At 42.0% G+C, this 18,434-nt stretch overlaps 1 long non-coding RNA gene across 2 annotated transcripts; it reads right to left on the bottom strand.

Moving 5' to 3' along the window:
* Positions 1-2,771: 2,771 nt before the first annotated feature.
* LOC139030005 (uncharacterized) lies at positions 2,772-16,200 on the bottom strand. 2 transcript variants are annotated; one of them, XR_011482346.1, is made up of 3 exons: positions 11,437-16,200; positions 10,533-10,691; positions 2,772-2,858 (listed from the first exon to the last, which is right to left on the bottom strand). It is a non-coding gene; the product is annotated as an uncharacterized lncRNA (long non-coding RNA). The 2 variants fall into 2 exon arrangements; XR_011482345.1 differs by lacking the exon at positions 11,437-16,200 and adding an exon at positions 10,970-11,397.
* Positions 16,201-18,434: the final 2,234 nt, after the last annotated feature.

Below are 18,434 nucleotides of genomic sequence, written 5' to 3'. Positions count from 1 at the left end.
GTGGGATCGAGAGAGAGGCCCTGTGTCCCACCTTCCAGTGTACGGTCATTACTGAAGACCTGGGCTTGGAGAAGAACACAGCACCAACAAAACCAGGCCAGAGGATAAAACTGAGGCCACCGCTGATAGCAGTGCCACTCAGCCTGCCTGTTCCCTTGCGCTGTTAGTTGCCAGGGACTGGAGTTCCATTGCCACTGGCCACTCTCCCCTTGCAGATTCCAGAGACTACCCCATTAGTAGCCACTGATTTGACTGACCTGTCACTATCCCCCACACCAGACAACAGTCATGAAATGAGATGCACAATTTCAAACTCTCCTTCTTTTGCTGTTGCGGCTGTTCCTCACTCTAGATTCCAACCCATATTTGGGGTTCCAGGTACTAACGAGAATGAATAGATGCTATCAGCAATCTAGTCCCTCAGTCATAGTTTCGCAGGATCTTCTGCTCTCACTATATCTCCTGGCACCTCCTTCCTCTCCTTAAAGCCTCTCCAAAAGCCTACCTTTTGTAGAACTGAATCACCTTCACCGAGGTGGGTGGATTCTCCTCCCGCTCTTTTTACAGACTTCTCTTCAAATCTCTTTCATGAGCATCCCAGACTTTGTCAGCCAGCCCATCACTGCTTCTGCAATCACTTCCCCTATCTGTCAGCCCATCTGCAGCCTGGACCTCTCAGGGGCCTTTGGACTTCGGTGTAACTGACATGGACACCTCTGCCTTCCCCAGCTTTCATTTTCAGGTCTCCATCAGGACACTGTGTGAGCTCCCTGGCATTTTACCAGGTCTATCCCAGTATGGAGCAGATATGCCCTGCAAAGATCAATCAGCACTTGCCCACCTGCTTTTATAGTTCGCAGCCCTACCTGAACTTTCAACCCTCCCTTTGGGGCAGGAGCCATTGTTCATCTGGGGATCTATATGGGCAGAAGGAGTCACTCTCCCCAGTGTCCCTTGTCTTTTCTGGCTCACCTACCACTGATTCTGCAGTCACCTCAATCCAATAACCAGCACCTCTTCGGACATGGCATCTAAGCCTGTCTTTGATGAAATTGATGTGGATACCATAACCTATTCCCAGTCCATTATCTTCTTGCCTCCTCTTGACAGCTTTAAGAGTTCTGTCCCTTTGGGAAACCCGGCTGCCCCAGTTAATCCTCCCACTTAGCGTCTACTGCATCCCTGGAACCCCAAAGTAGCACAACTCAGCTTTGGGGAGTTTGACATCCCATGTTCTAACGCTGGCATCCCTGTGGGCAACAAGCCAGCCTTTCGTGGCACTTCACCTCATTTCACTCTTTCTTGCTCTGGAGCTGCCACCAGAATGCACAGTACTGAGGACTGTGGCTCATTTTTTGCCAACATCCCTTGAGACCCATGTGCATTTAAGGGATTTTCAGCACCTGTGGGTAGTGGCAGCTTTGGGGTCATTGTGTATGTCCCAGGCCCCAGTTCCATGTCTGAAACACTCAGCTTTGGAGCAAGGCCAAGTGGGACACCCAGAACCACAGCTAATTTGGGGGAAGAACACTTAGACCTGAGCACCAGGCTCCTGTCAGCCTACTACACTCCTGTTACAATTGGAGAAGCCAGCACTACTGAGAGCAAATCTGTCTTGGGAGATACTTTCGTTCCTGCCTATAATAAGAACACCTAGAGTCAGCCCAGCCACCTGCTACCACAGGATAAGAGCATCACTGAGAAGGAACATGCGCCAGAAGACACTTCCGTCCTTCCATGTGTTCAGATTGCCTGGGACCCATCCAGCCAGGGTACATCTGTTGCAGATAAGGATATAGAACCATAACTGTGCTGGAGACACTTCTTTTTGTGCCTATAGTCAGTCTATAGCCATCAAAAGGGTGAGCACTTCACCTATGCTTAGAGGTCTTTATGTCTCTACCTACAGTGAGAACTCCTGGGTCCCACCAGGACAGAGCATGTGTTTTGCAACGGGAAGGGACAACACCATCCCAGTGTTTAGCATCTTCTCTTTCTGCATCTAATCTGAATACTTGGGCCCACCCAGTCAAGAGCAAATCTGTTACTCCAGAAGAAGTCTGCACCACTGAGAAGAAACACATGCCAGAAGACACTGCTGTCCCTGCCTTCCACCAGACACCTCGTGCCCATCAGGACACAGCACATCTTTTGCTGTCTGATGGGCCAGCATCATATCTGTGATTGGAAGGGCTACTGTCAAGAGTACTTGGGGCACACAGTTCAGAGCACAGGTTATATGACGGGAAAAGGTAGCGCCATACCTGTGCTTCTAGATATTTATGTTCCCGCCACCATTCAGACTGGCTGGGTGCTCATGGTCAGACCACAATCTAATGGGACAATACCATACACTTTTAGGAAGCTAAGTCTATTCTTACCGTCACTCAGAATACCTGCGCCCCACCCAGAACACTCCCTCTAATGTGGAGGCATGAATACTACTAAGGAAATACAAACATCAGTAACTTTGCTGGTATCTTTCAGAGCAAACGTAGTTCTGAAATGGCCACGGCAAGCAGCAATCTCATCTCGGGGCACTTTGCATGTTTCTTTGGAGATAGAAGTATTGGATCACCAACTCACTCATTTTCTTCTGCTGAAAGAAACAATGCCTCAGCAACTAGAAGCAAATGCTATCTAGAAATAGTGGGTGATAGTAGTTACCATGAATGAACTTTGCTCTTCTGGGAAGAGGCTCAGGCCCCTTCTAGTTATGTCAAACAAACTTCACCTGCCCCCTGTCCTGCTAGAGTAAGCTGGAGGCCCAATACCTCAGAGAGCTTATGTATATGTAAAAGGGTGTGGTTTCAGATGAGACTGGTCAGAAGTCAACACATTGGCCTTGTGAAGTTCCACTGTAGAGAGAAGAAAGAGATCAGTAAGTATCAACCATGTCATTCATACCTGGTTTCAACTGTTAGCCTGGCCAGTCCAAGCTAAAGGCTAGTTTTCCTCTGGTCTTGGATGGACAGTATCCCCTTGCAGCTTAAAGCTGCCCCCACCTTTGCCTTACCCATTTGCTTCAAAATGCCCTTTCTTTCTTAGATTATATGTGTGTGTGTGTGTGTGTGTGTGTGTGTGTGTGTGTATAAAATAATCTTCCAAGGATCAAACCCATGTCTCCTGTGGTCCAGCATTGCAGGTAGATTCTTTACCACTGAGCCACCAGGGAAGCCTATATACATATACATGTGTGTGTGTGTGTATACATAATATATATTATATATATACATAATATATATTATATATATATATATATATTACACTTGAAGTTGCTCAGTCGTGTCCAACTCTTTGTGACCCCATAGACTGTAGCCTACCACACTCCTCCGTCCATGGGATTTTCCAGGCAAGAGTACTGGAGTGGGTTGCCATTGCCTTCATATATATATATATATATATATATATATATATATATATATATAAAGTCAGTCATATATATTTTTAAAAGTTTTTACAAAACCAGTTATATATCTATATTATATGACTAGTCTTATATAAACACACAGGGATTAAACACAGGTCTCCTTCATTGCAGGCCAATTCTTTAGCAGCTGAGCCACAAGGAAAGCCCAAGAACACTGGAGTGGGTAGCCTATCCCTTCTCCGGTGAATCTTCCCAACCCAGGAATCAAACCAGGCTCTCCTGCATTGCAGGCAGATTCTTTACCAACTGAGCTATCAGGGAAGCCCCTATAAACACACACACACATATATATGTGGTATGGATATATATGTGGTATGGCTATACTCCATCCCATCTGCTGAACTACCGAACTCTGAAAAGCCAAATCAGGCTCAACACATCACCAGTCATTTAAGGGAATTTTTCTTCCATAGTTGGGTAAAAGAGCAAAGATATATGAGTGAAGGCTCAATTAATAAGAACATGACTATAATATAAAGTTTGTATATGAAATATATATAAATATATACTAAAAATAAGATGTGGTATAGCCATACTCTACAACTGCACATGCTGAATCTGAAATCTCCATATTTTATTGAAAAATTAAAAAATTTTGGCCGCTCTGCATGGCACGTGGAGTCTTAGTTCCCAGACCAGGGATCCAATGTGTGTCCCCTACACTGGCAGTGCCAAGTCTTACCACTGGACTACTAGGGAAGTCCTTGAAATCTAAATATTCTGAACATGAGGGATGGCAACCCATGAGGAACTGAAGCTCAGAGAAGAGAGAGAGTGGTGAGCCTCTCTTGCTTCTTCCCTCTGTGCTCCTCTCCCACCCCTCTGATTTCACTGAAGTGTGTTTCAGGGAAACACAGTTAACAATTCTGGCCTTTTAAAGATAATCAAATGTCTCATCTATGTCTTTCTCTTTCATTTAGACTTAGGCAATTCATCCCCACACATTCATAACTCTACCAGAGAGGATGGATGTGGCATCTAGGCTCTCAAAGCCACTCTGTAAGCACTGCACTTTTAGGTTTAGGATATCACATATTATACTGGAAATGTTTTCATGCTCCATAAAAATCAGAAAAGATCCTTCTTTCAAGGAAATAACTGGAAAAGACCAATTTGAAAAAATAATTGATTTCTGGCATTACTCTAAAGGTCTAAAATAGCAAATCCCAATAGTAATAATTTCACAGGGAAGCCTGATGTCCATGAGGTCACAAACAGTCAGACACGACTGAGCCACTGAACAACAATGACACCCAGATCTGGCTGAATGTATAATCCTGCTGGCTCCACTAGACTTATTTCTTGAAAATATTCCTTGTCTAAGACAATTTATCTGTTATAAGAACTATCTGAAGCTGGGAGAAAAAGAAAAACACCATTTTCCTCAGCTGTTATATGTTTTGCTATTTATCCAGGGATGATTCTGTACTAAACATTCTGCTAGGGCCGAATGATACAGAGTTTAAAGACATCTCTTGCCCCAAAGGAATTTACAATACAGAAGGAAAGACAAAGAAGATATGTTAAAGCTGAAGTGCTTATTAGGGATGTGGGAGCAGATAAGGACAGATAAAGAGCAGATAAAACTTAGAATTAATAAGCAATTCTTCAGAAACTCCTTCCAAAAATGAAGACGAGGAAATTCTGTCATGGTCGGTTGTTTGGGATTCCGCATTTTTACTGCTGAGGGCCCAGGTTTGATCTATGGTTGGGGAACTAAGATCCCACAAGCCATTTGGTGCAACAAAATAAAATAAAATAACCACAGTCCATGCCTGGATGCCCAGACTATGGACTATTTTTTTTAAAAAAGAAGAAGAAGACAAGGAGACTTCAAGTTTCACATTTAAGGAGCCTGGGGATTGCCACTCTGTCCTAACAAGGAAAGAGCTAAACAGACTGAAAAATCAACAACTTTTCTTCGATCTGGAAAAGAGGTGAGCCCACAGGGCAAACCACTGCCCTTAAGACTGGAGAGACAGGTGAATTCGAGGAGGAGTCACAACTTACCAGAACAAAGACTCGGGAGCAGAAACCACTGTGGGAACCAGTGCCAGAGAAGGAAAACCTGAACTGTCATTGACAAGCTTCTGGAAGCTCAGTGTGGACAAGTCTGAAAAGTTAACAATTCTATGGAGACCCATTCAGAAGGAGGCCTCCCCAGAGACATACCAGAAATGAAAGAGGAAACATTGTTAAGATTACATGGTCATTAAAAGGATAATAAAGGAATACCATAAACAAATCTATGCCCACAAATTTGATAAGCTAGATGAAATGGACCAATTATTCAAGAGATACAATTTGCCAAAATTCACACAAGAAGAAATAGACCATTTGAATAAGCCTAAATCTCTTCAAGAAATGAATTCAATAGTTAGTTACTTTCCAAAACACAAAGCCTGAAGCCCAAATAGGTTCACTTGGAATTCTACCAGACATTTAAGAAAGAAATCATATCAATTCTCTACAATCTATTTTAGAGGACAGAAGCAGAGAAAAGACTTCCTCAACCCACTCTCTGATGCCAGCATCCCTAACACCAAAATCAGATACCTATGACAAGAAAATTTCAGAACAATGTCTCATGAACATAGACCTAAAAATTCTCAACAAACTATAAGCAAACCACATCCAACAATGTATATAAAGTATTGGACTTCCCAGGTGGTGATAATGTAGAAGCACCTGCCAAAGCAGAAGACACGAGATGCAGGTTCAACTCCTGGACCGGGAAAATCCCTTGGAGAAGGGCATGGCAACCCACTCCAGTACTCTTTCTTGGAGAGTCCCATGGACAGAGGAGCCTGGAGGGCTACACTCCAAGCCGTCGCAAAGAACTAGACATGACTGAAGCAACTTAACATGCATATAAAGTATTACACACCATGACCAAGTGGGATTTAGCCCAGTCATGGAAGGCTGGTTCAACATCTAAAGGAGTGACATCAGCATCATGATAGTGAGGCCTCTTCTTTTTTTCTATCCCCTTTGATTTACAACTCATCAGATCTCTAAAACTGAGGGGAAAAAATGCTTCTGCCCAGCATACCAGGACACCTGAGCGATCCATCCAACTGTGCACCCAAAAGTGGGTAGAGTGGACCATAGAGCAGGTGACAGAGCACAGGAAGTCACAGCAGAGGTCATGACGGGAGAGATGGCAACAACCAGCCCAGCAGCAAGATGAAAATTAAGTAATACAATCCATCACATCATCAAGCTAAAAAAGAAATATCAAATGATCAGGTCCATAGATGCAGAAGCAGCACTGGACAAACTCTGACACCCACTTGAAATCAGAACTCTCAGCAAACTAGGGGTTTCCTGGTGGCTCAGACAGTAAAGAATCTGCCTGCAATGCGGGAGACCCAAGTTTGATCCCTGGGTCCGGAAGATCCCCTGGAGAATGAAATGACGACCCACTCCAGGATTCTTGCCTGGGAAATCCCATGGATGGAGGAGCCCATAGGGCCGCAAAGAGTCGGACAAGACTGAGCAACTATGCTTTCTTTTAGTAAACTAAGAATAGAAAGGACCTTCCTCAACGGGGAAAAGAATATCTACAAAAACCTAAAGCTATCAGCATACCTAACAGTGAGAAACCTGAAGTTTTTTCACTAACATCAGAAACAAGGCAAAGATTTCCCTTCCCACCACTCCTTCTCAACACCATACTGAAATACTAGTTAATGCAGTAAGGCAACAAAATAAAATAAAAGGTATACAGATTAAGAAAAGAGATAAACTTTTTTTTTTTAGAGATATGATCATCTGTATAGAAAAATCAAAGAATCATCATATAAAACTCCTGGAACAAACAAGTAATTATAGCCTAGTTGCAAATGATGATTAAATGCTTTTTAAAAGCATTTAAAAATCAGAATGGTGTAACTGGTTCAGACATCCAAAATGGAGCTGGGTGGCCATTGTGAAAGTCAATTTAAACACATTCTTGCATCTCTGAACTATATCAAACTCAGGGACACCACTAGACTTTTTCAAAACAATATCTACTAAAAGCTACTAGCTGCAACCTTGTAGTTTCAAAGTCTCTTTCCATGCCAACCCCCCAGGTTTTGCAATTGGGTAATCATTTCAGACCTCAACCTATTCTTGCTTTACAAACACCCTCACTTTGTGCCAGCTCCAATCTTAATTCTTGGCACACAATTTACATAATCTTTTTTCTTTTTTTGCCTTTATAAACCTCCTCATGGGCTGCAGTCATAACAAACCACAAATAAAAGCTTATTTATTTCAATTAAGTCTCCATTTCTGAAATTTTGGTTAACATTAGATAGATAGATTTGGATAGATAAATATATTTTCTCTGTACTACCAATGAACTACTTTAAAGACATTATTTAACATTTATAAATCCCGGAAAACACTTAGGAATAAGTTAGCAAAAAGCTAAGCAAGACCTGTATACAGAAAACTATAGCACAGGCGAGCTTTCTATGAAATGGCCAGATAGCAAATAACATAAATTTTGTGGTGAACATTTTAATATCAGGCTTCCTAGTGGCTCAGTGGTAAAGAATCCGCCTGCCAATGCAGAAGAGCCAGGAGACATGGGATCGATCCCTAGGTCAGGAAGATCTCCTAGAGGAGGAAATGACAACCAACTCCAAAAGTCTTTCCTGGAAATCCCATGGAAAGAGGAGCCTGGTGGGCTACAGTCCATGGGGTCACAAAGAGTTGGATGCAACTGAGCACGAACACATGCAAACATATGATCTCATATATTCTTCTTTTAGGTTGTGATTAGCTGACCTTTATTACAAACATTGCTGAGAGAAAAGTTTTGCTGTTGTTCAGTTGTTAAGTCAGGTCCGACTCTTTGTGACCCCATGGACTGCAGCACATCAGACTTCCCTGTTCTTCGCTATCTCCCAGAGTATGCTCAAACTCATGTCCATTGAGTCAAAGATGCTATCCAACCATCTCATCCTCTATTGCCCCCTTCTCCTCCTGCCCTCAATCTTTTCCAGCATCAGTCTTTTCCAATGAGATGGCTCTTTCCAGCAGGTTTGCCAAAATACTGGAGCTTCAGCTTCAGCATCAGTATTTCCAATGAATATTCAGGGTTGATTTCCTTTAGGATTGACTGGTTTGATCTCCTGGCTGTCCAAAGGACTCTCAAGAATCTTTCCCAGCACAATTCAAAAGCATCAATTCTTTGGTGCTAAGCCTTCTTTATGGTCCAACTCTCACATGTGTACATGACTACCATAGCTTTGTCTACACAGACATTTGTTGGCAAAATGATGTCTCTGCTTTTTAATATGCTCTCTAGGTTTGTCATAGCTTTTCTTTGAAGGAGTATCTTTAAATTTCATGGCTGCAGTTACCATCTACAGTGATTTTGGAGCCCCCCAAAATAAAGTCTCTCACTGTTTCTATTTTTTCCCCATCTATTTGTCATGAAGTGATGAGACCAGATGACATGATCTTGGTTTTTTGAATGTTGAGTTTTAAGCCAGCTTTTTCACTCTCCTCTTTCAACTTCATCAAGAGGCTCCTTAGTTCTTTTTTTATTTCTTCCATTAGAGTGGTATCATCTGCATATCTGAGGTTAATGATATTTCTCCTGGGAATCTTGATTCCAACTTGAGCTTCATCCAACCGAGCATTTTGCATGGTGTTCTCTGCATATAAGTTAAATAAGCAGGTGACAACATACAGCCTTGACGTACTCCTTTCCCAATTTTGAACCTGTCCATTGTTCCATGTCTGATTTTAACTGTTGCTCTTTGACCTGTTGTTAGGAGACAGGTAAGGTGGTCTGGCGTTCTCATCTCTAAGAATTTTCCAGTTTGTTGTGATCCATACAATCAAAGGTTTTAGCATAGTCAATGACGCAGGAGTAGATGTTTCCCTGAAATTCCCTTTCTTTTTCTATGATCCAGCGGATGTTGGTAATTTGATCTCTGGTTCCTTTTCAAAATCCAGCTTGGACATTTGGAAGTTCTTGGTTCACATACATTAAAGCCTAACTTGAAGGATTTTGAGCATTACTTTGCTAGCATGTAAAATGAGTGCAACTGTGCAGTAGTTTGAACATTCTTTGACATTGCCTTTCTTTGGAATTGGAATGAAAACTGACCTTTTCCAGTATTGAGGCCACTGCTGAGTTTTCCAAATTTGCTGGCATATTGAGTGCAGCACTTTAACAGCATCATCTTTTAGGATTTGAAATAGTTCAGCTGTAATTCCATCACCTCCACTAGCTTTGTTAGTAGTTAGTAATGCTTAAAGCTCATTTGACTTCACAGTCCAAGGTGTCTGGCTCTAGGTGAGACATCATACCATTGTGGTTATCTGGGTCATGAAGATATTGTTTGTATAGTTCTTCTGTGTATTCTTGACACCTCTTCTTAATCTCTTCTGCTTCTGTTAGGTCCTTGTGGTTTCTGTCCTTTATCATGCCCATATTTGCATGAAATGTTCCTTTGGTATCTCCAATTTTCCTGAAGAGATCTCTAGTCTTTCTCATTCTACTGTTTTCCTCTATTTCTTTGCATTGTTTGCTTAAGAAGGCTTTCTTATCTCTCCTTGCTATTCTCTGGAACTCTGCATTAGTTGGGTATATTTTCCCCCTTTTCCTTTGCCCTTTGCGTCTCTTGTTTTCTCAGCTGTTTGTAAACCCTCCTCAGACCATCATTTTGCCTTGCTGCATTTCCTTTTCTTTGGGATGATTTTGGTCACTGCCTCTTGTACAATGTTATGAACCTCTGTCTGGAGTTTTTCAGGCACTCTGTCTACCTGATCTAATCCCCCGAATCTATTTGTCACCTCCATTGTATAATCATAAGGGATTTCATTTAGGTCATACCTGAATGGCCTAGTGGTTTTCCCTAGTGTTCTCAATTTAAGCCTGAATTTTGCAATAAGGACCATAAAGACTAATTTTTTAAATTATAAGTGTTGCTGGCATGATGAGGTGCCACAGCCCAGGTGGTTAAATTCAGGAGCTCTAGAATCAGATGGACTGGGTTCAAATTCTGGGCTGCTGCTATCATCTATACCACCTTAAAAAAAAAAAAAGTATAAGGCTTATATCAAATGTGAAGAAAGGAAAAGAGAACATGGTTACCAGGAAAAGATGTTATGGAAAGCAGCGTCCCAGGTTTCACCTCGGAAAGCTTCAGTGCCCAGATGGTAATGCTCCTGGCTCATACCTTTCCCTGGCACCAGGGCATGCAGAGGGGCTGGAGACGGCCAGGGAGGAGGTAGTGTCCGGAGCTCTGAACTACTGTATGAGGAGGAGAGGAAGGAAAAACGTGTCCTTTATAGCAGCTGCCTGAAAGGAACAGGCTGAGGGGTCTTACGCCCCTGCTGCTCTGGTCTCTCCTCCACACCTCAGCCCCCCGCCCTCTGCGTCCTCAGGGCTGCCTGGGCGGACGCCGGTTGCCCCAGGAGCTTCAGGGCTCTCGCCCTCCCGCTACCAGGGGCTCCCTGTGCTGGGAGGATCAGAGTGGCTCCAGCCTCCGCCTTCGGAGACAGGGACCGAGGGGGAGGGCGGGGGCTCACAGATGCTGGCTGCCAAGTGAGCCTCCCCTGTCCTGTCCAGGCAGTCTCCACACCTGGAGGGGCCCGTTTGGTAGTAAGCGCCTGTAACCTGGTCAGGAAAGGCCCGAAGCTCAGAGAGTTCAGCCGGGGATGGGCCGTTGGACCTCGCCCTTTGCCTTTTGTTGTCATATCCTCGCGCCCTTGTGCGCACACTTTCTCTGTTTCCCGTTTTGCCCATTCCTACGATGGCACCCAACATCCGTTGAACAACGAGTGCTTCCGGAGGAGGGGCCGGCGGCTGGAACTTCTGAGGTTCCCCGCCCACTCCAAGGATCCCACGACGCGCAAACTGTGCTTCTCAGCAATCTTGGCACTAGGCCCTCCTGCCCCAGGCCTCTCCTCAGTCACGGACCATTATCGTCTCAACAGTCTGGGATCACCCCCTGCCCCCACCAACCCACCCACCTTTCCTTGAGCCTGTACCCCACCTTCGCTCCTGTTCAAATACAGTTCTGCAATTGCAGGTCGTGAAGACGTTGGTTTCCGTTTTTTCCTTCGTCCCAAGGGGCAGTTTCTGATCCCAAACATTCAGAACGCCTCCCCCTGGAGTCCTTTCCTCCGGGTCCATGCAGGACTCTCAAAAGAAGCCGGTGCTGTCTCCTGGCAGTTCCAAGGTGTTCAGCCACTCAGAAAAGTTAAGACCCGTTGTCCAGGGTGGAAATTGACTCTCTGATTGCCATCTGAGCAGGGAGTCTCCCGGATCAGACTGGGTGCCATCCAGACTCAAAGGAGGCTGAGCTGAGCATCCTAGAAAAGACTAGGAAGGGATAGTGAAGGTCAAGGAAGATTAAACAATGATTGAAGGTCAGGACAACCCAGAAGGGGCCTCATCATAGCAGTGGGAGTGTACCATTGACATCTACCCTTGGACACAATGAAATCTTAACTTCTTTCCCATGCAGCCTTGGGCTTCCGGGTGGTGCTGGTAGTAAAGAACCCACCTGCCAATGCAGGAGACAGACACTGGTTCAATCCCTGAGTCAAAAAGATTTCCTGGGGGAGGACATGGCAACCTACTCTAGTATTCTTGCTTAGAGAATCCCATGGACAGAGGAGCCTAGAGGGCTGCAGTCCATAGGGTCTTGTCAGGTTGGTTTATTTCTCTTCTTCAATTGTCTCCTAGGTACAAAAACTTGAAGTAATGGACCAAAAGATGTAGAACAATAGACAAGTTATAGCTGAGTTCAACTGAAACAGATTTTTTTATTAGTATGACATTCCCAAAGGAGTCTTTTTCATCCTTTGTATTGATCCTGCTTGGCTTCCTCCTTTTATACTTTCAGTCTCCTCCTCTTGGTTATGCCCAGTGCAAAGTAGGGCTTGCACCCACCACCAGTCAATGAAAGAGAATGCAAATAGGCATATGCTCAAGGCTGATTAACAATTGTAAGTTATATAACAGCAAGTTGTGTTGTTTATGTCTTCCCATAATTCTGTCTGTTATAATTAAATGTAGAATATTCATGAGCCCTTAATGGACACCTAACTGCCTAAGGTTACTTGTGGAAGTCCCTGTGGTCATTTTGTATCCACTGTGTACCTAGGGCACATGTGCAGGAGTTGAAAAGTCTCTGTGGTTATTTTGTGGCACATCTGTGAGCTCTCCTGGGTGTGTCTGGGATGGAGTTTAGAGATCTGCTTGCATCCCTTTCAGCCAGGCCTCCCCTCGTTGCTTATGCCTAACTTCCTAACAGTCTCAAAGAGACTCTACTGAAGTGGCTCTTTATGCATGCATTCCTGGGCTTCTGAAGGGAAATTTCCATTCCAACCACCCAGAAGATGTCTTGAGTTATAAAGTGAAAGCATCTTATATGAGCTCATTAATTTCAGGCCTAGCCATCATGCTAGAGGATCCCTATGTGGTAGGAAATAACCAATAAGCAATCTATAATAAAAAGAGAGTTTTTTTTTTTGATTGAAGTATAGTTGTTTTAAAATGTTGTGTTAGTTTCTGCTATGTAGCAAAGTGAATCAACTATACATTTATTTCCTCTTTTTCAGATTTCATTTAGATTACCACAGAACATTGAGTAGAGCTCCCTGTGCTCTGCAGTAGGTTCTCATTAGTTATCTATTTTATACAAAGCAGTGTATATATGTCAATTTCAATCACCCATGCCCCAGTATCCATACATTTGTTCTTTATGTCTGTGTCTTTATTTCTGCTTTGCAAGCACGTTCATCTATACCATTTTTCTAGATTCCACATATATGTCTTTGTTGTCGTTCAGTTGTTCAGTCGTGTCCAACTCTTTGTGACCCCATGGACTGCAGCACACCAGGCTTTCCTGTCCTTCAGCATCTCCTGGAGCTTGCTCAAACTCATGTCCATTGAGTCGGTGATGCCATCCAATCCAACCATTTGACCTCTGTCATCCCCTTCTCCTCCTGCCTTCTGTCTCTCCCAGCATCAGGGTCTTTTCCAATAAGTTGCCTCTTTGCATCAGTTAGCCAAAGTATTGGAGCTTCAGCATCAGTCCTTCCAATAAGTATTCAGGGTTGATTTCCATAAGGTTTGATCTCCTTGCAATCCAAGGAAATCTCAAGAGTCTTCTCCAGCACCACAATTCGAAAGCATCAATTCTTTGCCACTCAGCCTTCTTTATGGTCCAACTCTCACATCTGTACATGGCAACTGGAAAAACCAACCTTTGACTATATGGACCTTTGTCTGCAAAGTGATGTGTCTGCTTTTTAATACACTGTCTAGGTTTGGCATAGCTTTTCTTCCAAGGAGCAAGTGTCTTTTAATTTCGTGGCTGCAGTCCCATCTGCAGTGATTTTGGAGCCCAAGAAAATAAACTCCCTCACTGTTTCCATTGTTTCCCCATCTATTTGTCATGAAGTGATGGAACCAGATCCCATGATCTTAGTTTTTTGAATGTTGAGTTTTAAGCCAGGTTTTTCACTCTCTTCTTTCACCTTCATCAAGAGGCTTTTTAGTTCCTCTTCAGTTTCTGCCATAAGGGTGGTGTCATCTGCTTATCTGAGGTTGTTGATATTTCTCCCAGCAATCTTGATTCCAGCTCATGCTTCATCCAGCCCTGCATTTTGCATGATGTACTCTGAATATAAATAAGCAGGGTGCAGTATACAGCCCTGACATACTCCTTCCCCAATTTTGAACCAGTCCATTGTTCCATGCCCAGATCTAATAGTATTGCAGAATATTTGTTCTGCAAAAATAATAGCTAACCCATGTTAAGAAGTTATTCTGTCCTAGTGTTTTAACTGAGTTTTCTTATTCTTCAAGGAAACCATATATAGCAGCTGATATTCTTAAAAATCCCTGTTTTAATGATGAGAAAATTGAGCCACTGAGATGTTTGTAAATGCCAGATGAATATTGTTTATATTTCCCTTCTCCCATGGCTTAATTTTATCCTGAAGCCACAAAGCAAGTTCTGGTTTGGGTGACATGGTCTCTTTTTTCAATTAGAATGTAGGAATGGAGAAAGGAGAATCTGTTCACAGCAGAACTGTGCAGCCTAGTTTACATTCAGACAAGCAGGTTCAATCCGATGGAGTAGGAAATGGCAACCCACTCCAGAATTCTTGTCTGGGAAAACTTACAGCCAGAGGAGCCTGGTGGGCTATAGTCCATGGGATCCCAAAGAGTCAGACATGACTGAGTGACTAATATATTACACTTATCCTAAAGGCTATTATTTAGTTTAATGAGATAACATATCTGGTCCAAGTTTCGAGTCAACTTTTGTGTACAAATTCAGTGCTTATCTTTATTGGCCATCCGAGTGGCCTGATTTTGGTCAAAATGCCCTTATGGGCTTATCACATAGCATGACAATATTTTTTTTAATGTAAACTTAAAAAAAAAAAAAACTCTTTTGTTTTACTTGTAGTTGATTTATAATGTTTCAGGTACACAGTGAAGTGTTTCAGTTATGCACATATATATCTAGTTGTTTTCCAGATTCTTTTCCATTATAGGTTATTAGAAGATATTGAATTTGGTTCTCTGTACTATACTCCTTGTTGTTAAAGGTAAATGTTTCTGTCTGGAATACATCACAGGAGGTGATATATATTTTTAAGAAGACATCTGGTTGTGTTCATTATTACAATTGACCACAGGAATAGAATGAAAACAGTCCATGCCTGCATTATTTCAAATAATTTTTCTCCCTGTGACTAAAGAGTAATCTATGTTTTTACTTTGCTGTCAAGGAGTATTCATTTCTTTAGCAACTTGTCATAATGATTTTAACAATGACTGTTAATCCTCATCAGAAAAAAATATCATTATTTATAGTAAGACATTCTGTTACTATTATTTTTTCTATTCCTACTTCTTGGGCTTCCCTGGTGGCTCAGCAGTAAAGAATCCATCTGCAGTGCAGGAGATGCAAGAGACATGGGTTCAATTGCTGGGTGGGGAAGATCCCCTAAAGAAGGGCATGGGAACCCACTCTAGTATTCTTGCCTGGAGAATCCCCACAGAGGAGCCTGGCGGGATACAGTCCACTCGGTTGCAAACAGTAAGACACCACTGAAGCAACTGAGAAAACACACACTTTCTGTTACAATTTTTTCTTCTGTAACTATTTCTTATCTCTTAAACTAGCACTTTTCAGTTATCTTGAAAATATGGGTACCAGTGAAAAGCAGAAGAGAAAGTATTTGATTCTTTACTAGTAGTTAAATACTAAGTACAAGGCTATTCAATAGTGAAAAGGATTAAAAATTACTTTTTCTATCCTTTTACAAAAGTTATCATGGATTCATCTTTTATTCTCATAGATTAGGAATGTATGATTCAAAATAATCATGTATGCTCCTTTTGTTATTGTATTTGCCACACAGAGCTCCATGTTGTCTTCTCTGATTCTTGGCCAAAGCCATGAATCTTTGAAATTTTCCATACTTCCTCAGGCTCACCTTGTATTTTCCCTGCCTCATTCCAGAAACTGTTTATTTTTTCAAGGATTCCCTATTTCATATTAATGGATTATCAGTTAAGTATTTTTTTAATAGTGTGTTTTAATAGTATCCTAATTAATTTCTTCGGTCTAGGTATTTGTTTTTGTTTTTGTAATCAGTTCCTACTTTGTGCTAGAGCGTTATCTGTCCACTCAGTGCTGAATGAAACAGGGTTGGACTTGCTCTTGGGAAGTATATTAGCTGTCTACCACTATGTGACAAATTACCAGAAACTAGTAGCTTAAAACTATACTTACTTATTACCACATAGTTCTGTAGGTCAGAAGTTCAGCATGTGATGGCTAAACAAAGTACCAGCTGTGGCTGCAGTTCCTTAACACATGGAGTCCTCTTTCAACCTCTTTCTGGTTATTGTCAGAATTTCTTTTCTCATGCTTTCCATGTGGCCCCCTCTGTCTTCAAGCCAGCAGGTGGCAAAGTCTCATCCTCTCACTTTGAATGTCTCTGATTCCCCTTCTTTCCTGAGACAAGAGAAAGCTCTTTGAAGGGCTTTCCCAGAGAATCCAGGATAATCACCTTGTGATATATCAGCTAATGGGATAAACTTGATTATATACCTTTTTCCATGTGATGCAGTTATCTCCATAGGCATGATGAAAGCAAAGGTCATGAAGGCCTTAATACTATCTACTAGAGGGAGGTTCGGGGGAAATAAAAATCATAACAAAGAGAAATAATTGTGCAATTGAAAAAGGTAGGAATGACAAGAATGAAGCATTAGAACAGAAAAGAAAAGCATGGACATCCTTAGACAAAGTTAGCAGTTTTCAGTATTCCTGATGAAGTGATGCTTTACCTTAAACCATCCCTGGGTCAGGAAGGTCCCCTGAAGAAGGAAATGGCAACCCACTCCAGTATTCTTGTCTGGAGAATCCCATGGACAGAGGAGCCTGGCAAGAGGAGGAGGACATTCCATGGACAGAGGAGCCCATGGAATCATAAGAGTTGGACACAACTTAGCAACTAAACCACCACCACCATATATAGGATGAGAAAGATCCAATCTGAAAACAACATGTGCCAAAGGATTTGGAGGAGTTGATGCCACCTGCAGATGGAACCAAAGATGAGAAAATTTGTGACACATTCCAGGTGCTGAAAGGGGCAAGTGAGGTAAATAGGGAACAAAGGGAATTATGACTTGATATGAGGCCTAATTAGGTAAGCAGGGACCATATTATTAATGGAAAGATATGTGCATTCTGTTCTAAGTGTAAAGTATAAATGGAGGTGGGGAATGAAATTTCATCTATACCAGAAACATGTTTGAAATGTTAAAAAAATATTAGTGCCCAGGAATGTTCCCTGTGTGTTTTGATTCATGGGGTCTGCGATGGTGCTTGAGTATCAGTTTTTTAACAGGCTCTTCAGAGATTCTTATCCATATCTAAGTATCAGAAATGAAACCTTTGTTGCTAATCACCAGCCTTTCTATTTTACATACTCTCATTCTTCATTTCTCTTTGACCTTTTTTAAAATTTTCGTAACAGTATTTTAGTATTATCTAGGTTACTTTATTTTTAATGGATACTCTTTTCAATTTGTTCCTTCCATTGAAATCAAACTTTTCTCCTATAGGAAAATAAAATATTTGGGAATTTTTTGTTTTCTTTCAGATTTTTCCATTGAAGGATGAAATAATCAGCTATAAAGAAATTTTCACCTATGAAAAAATGTGCATCTTTTGCTCTGCATCAGAGAAATTTTAACAGAGAAATGAAGTGAATGTCAGGAATATGGGGAGAGTTTTTGTCAAGTCTCAAAGCATGTTCAACATGAGAGAACATGTTCTAGTGGAAAAACCTACCAGTGTAAAGAATGTGGAGAGAACTTTAGCAACGGACATCAGCTCACTGTACATCAGAGGTTGCATGTTGGTGAGAAATCCTAAAAATGTAAGGAATGTGGGAAAGCCTTTATTAGAGGCTCAGCCTTTGTTAAGCATGGAAGAACTCATACTGGTGAGAAACCAAATGCATGTAAGGAATGTGCGACGACCTAGCAGTTGCCATCAATTTACTGTGCATCAGAGTCTGTGTACTGGTGAGAAACCCTATGAATGTAGGGAATGTGGAAAAGCTTTTTATAGTAGCTCATACCTTGTTCAGCATCAAAGAACCCATAACTGTGAGAAGCCCTATGAATGTAAGGAATGAAAGGAAAACTTTCATAGTGCATGGAAAGTTTATTTGGCATTAGAGTATTCAAACTGGTGAAAAACCTTTTGTCTGTAAAGAATGTGGAAAGGCCTTTAGTACCTTCTTATACTTTGTTCAACATCAGCGAAATCATAGTGAAAAACCCTACAAATGTAAAAAATGTGGGAACACCTTTAGCACTAGCTACCCCCCTTATTAAACATCAGAGCATTCATACAGGTGAGAAATCCTATGAGTGGAAGGAATGTGAGAAGGCCTTTACTGTATATGGACAGCTTACTTTCACACTAGTGAGAAACCCTTT

The sequence above is a fragment of the Odocoileus virginianus genome, chromosome 20 (genome assembly GCF_023699985.2).
Source record: "Odocoileus virginianus isolate 20LAN1187 ecotype Illinois chromosome 20, Ovbor_1.2, whole genome shotgun sequence".
Lineage (NCBI taxonomy): Eukaryota > Metazoa > Chordata > Mammalia > Artiodactyla > Cervidae > Odocoileus > Odocoileus virginianus.
Note: the sequence above shows the minus strand (reverse complement) of the source record. Positions and strands in the feature narration are given on the sequence as shown.